The sequence below is a fragment of the Tachypleus tridentatus genome, chromosome 8 (genome assembly GCF_004210375.1).
Source record: "Tachypleus tridentatus isolate NWPU-2018 chromosome 8, ASM421037v1, whole genome shotgun sequence".
In the NCBI taxonomy this organism is placed as follows: domain Eukaryota; kingdom Metazoa; phylum Arthropoda; class Merostomata; order Xiphosura; family Limulidae; genus Tachypleus; species Tachypleus tridentatus.
The window spans coordinates 84,322,234-84,330,972 of NC_134832.1; the positions used below are offsets into that span (position 1 = coordinate 84,322,234).

The following is an 8,739-nucleotide window of genomic DNA, read 5'->3' on the forward strand; positions in this document are numbered from 1 at the left end:
AAAATATTCTTTTTTTAACATTTTTTTCAAGTTGTAAACAAAAATTTAATGTTTTACATTAAAATCCAAACTTGTACTTTATGTACACCAGCAATCTTGCCTCCCAATATATAAATGAATTTTAACTTTCCTCTATTTTTATGTACTACCATGAAAAAGTCCATAATATAAATAATAGATTTATACATATATATAGCAAGATTTGTATTTAGAGCAACACTTTTTTTCCAAATGATTGACACTGTTTAACCTTCTCATGCATTTCTATATATAAACATTTTAGTTTACATTTATTATTGATACATAAGAGATTTTACATTTTATTCTGATACAAAATTTTATCCCATAGCAGGGCACACAATCACTGCATTCCCAATGTAAACCCAAAAATTATTTTCAACATATAAAAATTTAAGATATGTTCACAAGGCATGAAAATATATTGCAGTAATCATCTTATCTTGGTGCAGATTGCCTAATTGCTTTATCCCATAAAACACCAAACCATCTTATCTCACAAGAGAAACATTATCATTTAGAGCCACTATAAAGGAGTGCATTCTAAACACAAATCAAGTTTTTGGTATACTTTTTTTAAACATGATTTTTTTGCAACCTAAAAGCAATGCAAATGTCTATATTGTCTATTATAACATGAAGATTATTTGGATGAATTTTATAAAACTGCCAAACTGTTGACTAACAAGGATAGATAAGTTCAGATAGTTAATGCATATACAAATTTATATGTAATAATTTGATACCATTATTATGGCTTGCTTTATACTATAACTAAGCCTATAGACCTATCAAAAAATTTATAAAGATTAAGGCCAGGAAAAAACTCTGGATAGTAAGTGACTCATACAAGAATAATGTTAACAGAATCCAATGTTGTCGAAGCATACGCACTACTGCATTAAAGGGCAAACATTTTTTTACATTTCATGAATATCCGAATGTTCACTTTAATATTTTATTTCGGACGAGTATCCAACTTATCAAGTTACATATTACTACTTCAAAAAACCTGAATGTTAATTTGAGTTTAGTTAATCAAATGTTAATATATATTAAATTTATGTGATTAGCCGACAAGATTGATACATATAATTTCATTTTTAACATAAATATATTTTAATATACAAACATAAAAACAATGCAATTTATAATAACTGTTATTACTAATAATTATTACAAATAATGGTTTACAGACAACACTGAGTCTTATATTCGGTCCGGAACTAAATATTTTATCGACGATCCAGGTCCACGCCAAACAAATTATTCTGAGTTTATCCTCACTTAAGCTAGCTAGCTATCGTTTCTTTACTAACCTCACATCGCTTACAGATGAAGACATTTCATTTTCTTGCAATAATTCTAACGTCCAAAGTAATTCACTGAATTTGAACGATTTGTAATGTTCGAAATTTCTAATGTTTCTGGTCTAATTCTCTGGTTTTAGAATTAATAAACGTTAAATCACAATTATATCTTCCTAGACTTATAACGTACTAACTATAATTGTCCACCAATATTCTTCAGTCTCTCCGATAGCTGCTTTCTATGCAAATATCGCGCGGGTATAACCTTCACCACACTTCGCTTGGCAACAATTATCTAACGCATTTTCGAAAATAGATATTATTGCTTCTCATTTTCAACAATTTTCTACAAGTTTCGAGAAGAGACAGGACGTGTGCAATACGTAGTCAACGTTGTACGTCACATGCAAAAAAAAAAAAAAGAAAACTACAAAGAAACAAGCGTAGATACTAAACTAAACGTATAATATAAATGCGTTACACTTTCTAAATACTTCTTTAAAGAATCTATTTTTTATATTGATTTTGAACCACATTTACAACTATATTAAGTGTTTCATTCAAAGGTGTATTTGTGAATATGATTAAATATCAAAGTTAGCACAATAAATTCAACTTACAAAATTTAGGTTTCATACTTTAAGAAGGAGACCGGCATGGCTAGTTGGTGAAGGCACTTGACTCGTAATCCAAAGATTGCAGGTTCAAATCCCCGTCACACCAAACATGCTCCCCCTTTCAGCCGTGTGGCGTTATAATGTGACGGTCAATCCCCTATTCATTGGTAGAGTGTACCCCAAAGTACGGTGGGTGGGATGACTAGCTCATCACCACCTTACCGCCAACTCTTGGGCTACTCTTTTACCAACGAATGTAGTGGGATTAACCATCAAACATTATAATGCCCCTCCATATCGGCTGCCCTCCACTAGTAGGGCGAGCATGTTTGGCGCGACTCGGGCGCGAAACCGCGACCTTCGTCTGTATTACTGAGTTCGCACGCCTTGCACGCGCTGGTGTGTGTGATGTAAATAAACTGCAAATATTGTATTTTGTTCAAGAATTATATGCAGGATCTTCAGTGAGATAATTCCATTTTTTGCTAATTCGAGGCATTCTGAACAATAAGGCTACACGTGTAATACAACTTAGAATACTGTGAGCAAACTGAGAACATCAGCCTCTGAATTTGCTGAATGTCGAATGAATTGAAACTTCACTACTCTATTATCATGCCGAACTATCCAGAAGTTTTAGATTAGTTCACTAGTTTTTAACAATAAACATATTTTTTACCAATTTGACAATATCTGTTTTACAGCACTGGTCATTTCTCAAGTTCACGCTAAGAGAAAAAAAGTTCTTATTACACAGGCCTGCAATAGTTTTGTTATATATAAATTTTCCTATCACGTAAATATTTTTCACAAAATGTCGTATATGCTTTTAAATAAGTAAATTGTTTTCATTGAAATCAGGCCACATTTTGTTGCGTTTAAAATGTTGACAACCACTGACTCTAGATTTCTCTAGACCAATTGCGATGTGAGAGTCTTATCGATCTTTCTACAACCCACAAGAAACATAGCACTAGTCAATAAATGGTTAATAGGTTGATGGTGTGTCGTTTCTAGATAATATTTCTTTGTGTGTGCATTTTTTAACATTTTTTTTTCTTTGGCCTGGCATGGCCGAGCGCGTAAGGCGTGCGACTCGTAATCCGAGGGTCGCGGGTTCGCGCCCGCGTCGCGCTAAAGATGCTCGCCCTCCCAGCCGTGGGGGCGTTATAATGTGACGGTCAATCCCACTTTTCGTTGGTAAAAGAGTAGCCCAAGAGTTGGCGGTGGGTGGTGATGACTAGCTGCCTTCCCTCTAGTCTTACACTGCTAAATTAGGGATGGCTAGCACAGATAGCCCTCGAGTAGCTTTGTGCGAAATTCCAAAACAAACAAATTTTTTCTTTTCAGTATTACTTATTCTTCGCTATAGCAACAAGAGGTTATTTAAATCTCCCAAACATATTGTCTTATAACTGATAAATTTGTTGGAAATTTGATCTGAGTAAGAGTTTTTCTTCCCAATTTGTAAAAAAGAAAAAATCTTATGTGATATGAAATTAAATTAATAATATTTTCGAAATCTCCGTAGCTGAATTATAGAAAATTCTATAACCTTCTAAGGTATACGAGGTCTGTTCAAAAAATACGCGGACTGTTTGAATTGCGCGGCTCCAGTTGGTTCCAGTGGAATCCGCTTGGTGTCGCTAGGTTCGTACAGATCAGCTGATTACGACGCCATTTTCCGATTGCAGATATCTTTATTTGTGTATTAGCTACGCGGTTTTAAGTGAAGTGCGATTTTTTCGTTTGGCGGATTTCAGAATGAATGACCTGAAGGAGCAACGACTTGCTGTGAAATTTGTGCCTCAGAACTCGTGCGTTTATGGCCAAACACTCGATCACTGTTCTTCCCCACCCCCCTACTCACCTGACCTTGCTCCTTGCGATGTTTTCTTGTTCCCCAAACTCAAAAGACCCTTGAAAGGAAGAAGATTTGAGACGATTCCCGAGATTAAGGCAAATGCGACGAAGGAGCTGGAGGACATTACAAAAGAAGCGTACCAGGACTGTTTCAACAAGTGGAAACAGTGTTGGGATAAGTGTGTGCGTTGGGAAGGAGAGTACCTTGAAGGGGTCCCAGACCTGTAACTTCTAAATAAAGTACATTTTGTTTTATGACGTCAGTCCGCGTATTTTTTGAACAGCCCTCGTAGTATGCAACTAAAATTGTTACACACAGTTCACGTACGAATGAGTTAGTACTTATGCTTTGAGAAACAAAACTATTTGCGTCACGGGCTCATTAGGATTTTACACCACATGCAGTGATATTCCTCAGCATAGAAAGTGTGTCTAGCCTAAATTACAGTACATGGAAGACTTAGAATCACGCCGATGTACAAAAGAAACATTCAAAATCTGTAGCTTTATTTGACCTTTGGCTGGAATACTTCGTTTGGATCAGAACGTGATTTAGTTCAAAATCTGCAGAATGATAACAAAACTCATCAAACTTACGGCTGAAGTAAATCATGGCTTTAGACAACGAACCTCGACAATTTATTTGCTTCTCACAAGGATCACATAAAGTTGTGAATCGATCGTGTGCTAGCCACAATGTCATTCCCAATTTTCATTTTTCACTTGTTCAAATGAAAAACTAAAAAGAGAAAAGCGATTATTTTTTTTATTTGCATGTCACATTTATTGATAACTTTAACCATTTCAAATTTAATGATGCTTAAATGTATATCCTTTGTAGTCTTTACAGTTTTTCATGTTAAACTATCAACAATATAAAATAATGTTATAATCGACTTGATTCTGCGCTATAATAACTGGCAATCGTTTGTTTGTTTTGAATTTCGCACAAAGCTACACGAGGGCTATCTGCGCTAGACGTCCCTAATTTAGCAGTGTAAGACTAGAGGGAAGGCAGCTAATCACCACCACCCACCGCTAACTCTTGGGCTACTCTTTTACCAACAAATAGTGAGATTGGCCTCACAGTTTAATGCCCTCACGGCTGAAAGGACGAGCATGTTTGGTGCGACAGAAATTCGAATCCGCGATCCGCGAATTACGAGTCGAGTGCCTTAACCACCTGGCCAACTAGCAATCGATAATTCCCGATTGTGACATGATCAATAAAACAGTACTTATTTGATATCTTGCCTTATGTGCTTTAGGTAGTAATTATAAAATACCTGCATGTGATTCTGTTGGTCTTAGTAATTTATGATAATTATATTTTATTAACCCTTGGTTCTTTAAATTCAATAAACACTTTTGTTAATTATCTTCTCTTGTTCTCGTAGAATGTTTCTCCAATATCTTGTATTTAGTTTCGTCTTTTAAAATGTCTTAAACTTTATTAATGTGTTATGTTTTATTGAATAGTACAATTCTACTTTCTTAACATGTTTATTTATGATTATATTTTTAACTCTTTAACTGATTAAGTGCTTCTAATTCTTCCTGACTCACATTAATTGGTTTTCTATTTTTATTATATTTATGAAAAGATATAAAAGCTACTCCTACCACAAATGTTCTAATATTTTAAAATATATCTTTACTATTTAGCCAAATGCAAACAGTTTCAAGCTGGCATAAAAATGTTACAAAATTTAGCAAATAATGTACGTATCTCAAACTAATCCAAAAGGTAAATATCTAGATTGTACATTTTTCTCTACAAAATTTACAATGTATTTTTACAGATACTGGATTAGCTACAACACATATATTTGGTGCTTAATCAAGATATATGAGATCAGACAGAATGATTTTCTATGGAATCTAAATTAGCACCAGTATTGACGAATTTGTTCATATGTTATTATGAAAAACGTTAAATTCGTGATTGCTCCAAGAAATTTAAATGTTTCTATTATAATAAAAATATGCGTGAGGATTTCTTGTTTTCGTGCGTGTTTTTTGTTGTTGTTGTTTTGATACATTCATATAAAGAAGTTGAAAGCTTACATGAACATGTACTATTTACAAAGCTCTGAGAAAAAGCAAGTCAAATTAGTTGTAGGTTCTAGTTTGATTTGGTTTGGTTTGTTTTTAATTTCGTGCAAAGCTACACGAGAGCTATCTGCGCTAGTCGTCCCTAATTCAGCAGTTTAAGACTAGAAGGAAGGTAACTAGTCATCACTACCCACCGTCAACTCTTTTACCAACGAATAGTGGGATTGACTGTACATAATAAAGCCCCCACAGCTGAAAGCATATTTGAAAGGGAAAGTAGTTCGCGCCCGCGTCGCGCGCGCGAATCGTAACATGCTCGCCCTCGCCGCGCTAAACATGCCGCCCTCCCAGCCGGGGGGCGTTATAATGTGACGGTCAATCCCACTTTTCGTTGGTAAAAGAGTAGCCCAAGAGTTGGCAGTGGGTGGTGATGACTAGCTGCCTTCCCTCTAGTCTTACACTACAAAATTAGGGACGGCAAGCACAGATAGCCCTCGAGTAGCTTTGTGCGAAATTCCAAAACAAACAAACAAACAAATATATAGTAGGGATTTATTCTGGGTATAGCTGGTCCTTTGTTTAAAACTGAGAAATATATGTTACATATTAGAATTTATCGCGGACGAGACTCCTATTTATTATTTTACGTATTACGATTTCAAATAACCGGACATTTTAATTTTAATTTAGAAGTTAATAGAATTTCAATATGTATCAAATTTATTATATTTTCCAACAAGATTGATACACAAAATTTTCTTTCTTGACATAAATATATTTTAATATAAAAATAACAGTACAATTTATAATTATGGTTATTACAAATGCACGTACTTATTACAAATAATTACTTATACACTAAAATGTTATAAACTCTTAAACAATATTCTGTTTGGTCTGGAACTGAGAAAATTTTTCGACGATCTAGGTCTATGACGAGCGAATTAATTCCGAGTAGATTCAAAGATATACTTCACATAACGGGAATGCTAGCTAGTTCTATTTTTGTTTGGCTTAACGCGGTTTGCAAGTTTACTTTTTACCGAGAAAGGTATCTAATTTCCTCGTAGAAATACTAACGTCCAAAGTTAATTCTCTGAAATCAAACGGTTAAAGTTCACAATATCTGAAATCTATAAACGTTCCTGGTCAAATATCTGTAGTTTTCCGATTAATAAGTGTTTGACACCAATACAGCTTCCGAGGCTTATAGTATACTGATTGTAGCCGATTAACGATATTCTATTACTGTCACTCCGCGTGTTACAATGGCTAACTTTTATACTTATTTGGCGAGATTATTGAAAGTTCAACAATATTCGAAGATACACAAGTGATTTCGTAAAACATATTGTTGATTCTTACTTTTGAAAATCTTCTACATATTTAGAGAATAGGCAGAGCTTGCGCAATACACACTCAATAATATACATTACGTGCATTAAACTGGAACAAACGTAGATATTAAAATAAATATATAACAGTAAATCCATTACAGGTAATTGATCTGTAAAATACTTCACCAGGTGGCCTGAAGTTTATCTGTTAGTTGGTTCTATTATTGATGTGTTAGCTTAACAATGAAAAGTACAATTTAGAGCACTTAGCAAAATCTACATAGCTAAAATAGCTCACAATAACAACTATTTGCTTGCATAGTTGTGCTGAATGTGAGATGTGTTAAAATATATATATTTAACCGTATGGTATTCAATTTGATTATTTGGCTACGTAACAATACACATTAAGTAGAATATTCTTATGTTTATAAACGTTGAACAAACCAATTCTAATAAGCATCTATTGCATGCTACAATGATGTAATATGCTACTGAGTACTAATTGGCTTAAAGTTCTCTAAACTTCCTTATATATCAAGATAAGTTAGTGGAAGAATGGAATTAGAATAGAAAGATATACAAAATATGCAACTGAAATTAAAATGATAAATAAATAAATAAAATATACAACGTACCTCCGAGTTTGTAGAGGTTTGCTCCCATTCACTTCAACCCACCAGCAAATTCTCAAAGGTCTTCATTGATTTGCAGTCTGTCACTGTTGTGGTATGAAGATCATTGTTGGCTTTGGCTAGGGCACTTTTAATGTTATCTGAGTTGCAATGTATGGTGCAATGGTTTCCCAAATCGTAGTAGAGGGATTAATCTCTGTCACAGCTGATCCTCCTCTTGCATAGAGAACTCAAGACCATCAGTTGGTAACTGTCTTCTGGATGCATCTTTTCAGCACTGGGATTAGCTTTAACGTGAGTCAGTTAGTAACAGCCTTTTGATGTCTTAGATAGGAGTTCCACCCTTAGTATTCTTGGGGCCTGCTCCATGGGCCACTTTGCAAATGGAGCTTTGGCAGTTGCTACGGTGTAAATTTCCATTTTCAGGGTGGTAGACACTCCTTTCGAGGTCGGGGCTCCCTTATTCACTTATTCCAAGCATCAAAGATTCATGAGTTGGCTAACTCATATGTATTGGCAGCATGACAGCGGTTACATCATAGAATACTTTGGATTTTATCATCATCCCAACGACTGGTGTTCTGTAAGTATCTATCTTGCTTCTACATTTCCGAGACTGTTGACCCTCTAGAGAACCCAAGCTCTGGAAGAATTTTCTTTGGTTTTGGAACATAGTGATATCTTCAGAGGTGTTATCATTACTGGTTTCATCACTCGTTAGTGACACTGCAATTTCCAGTGGTACATCTAACCATCAAGCCCCACTTCTATTAGCTGCCAGGGGCTTCTCCTTTAGTGATGCTTGCAGTAGCAATGTGGAGAGCTGTACGGAGTTTGAAGGCTTGTAACCTCTAATAAAGATGAGGTAGCAATGTTATATCCTCTGATATTGAAGTGTTGTCAG

At 34.9% G+C, this 8,739-nt stretch overlaps 1 protein-coding gene across 1 annotated transcript in view; it reads right to left on the bottom strand.

The window, feature by feature from the left end:
• Window positions 1-1,721, bottom strand: part of LOC143222816 (uncharacterized) — a 42,892-nt gene extending 41,171 nt beyond the window's left edge. The window contains exon 1 of the mRNA XM_076449882.1: window positions 1,338-1,721. The gene's annotated coding sequence lies outside the window, so the exon portion shown is untranslated. The remainder of the gene's footprint in view (window positions 1-1,337) is intronic.
• Window positions 1,722-8,739: the final 7,018 nt, after the last annotated feature.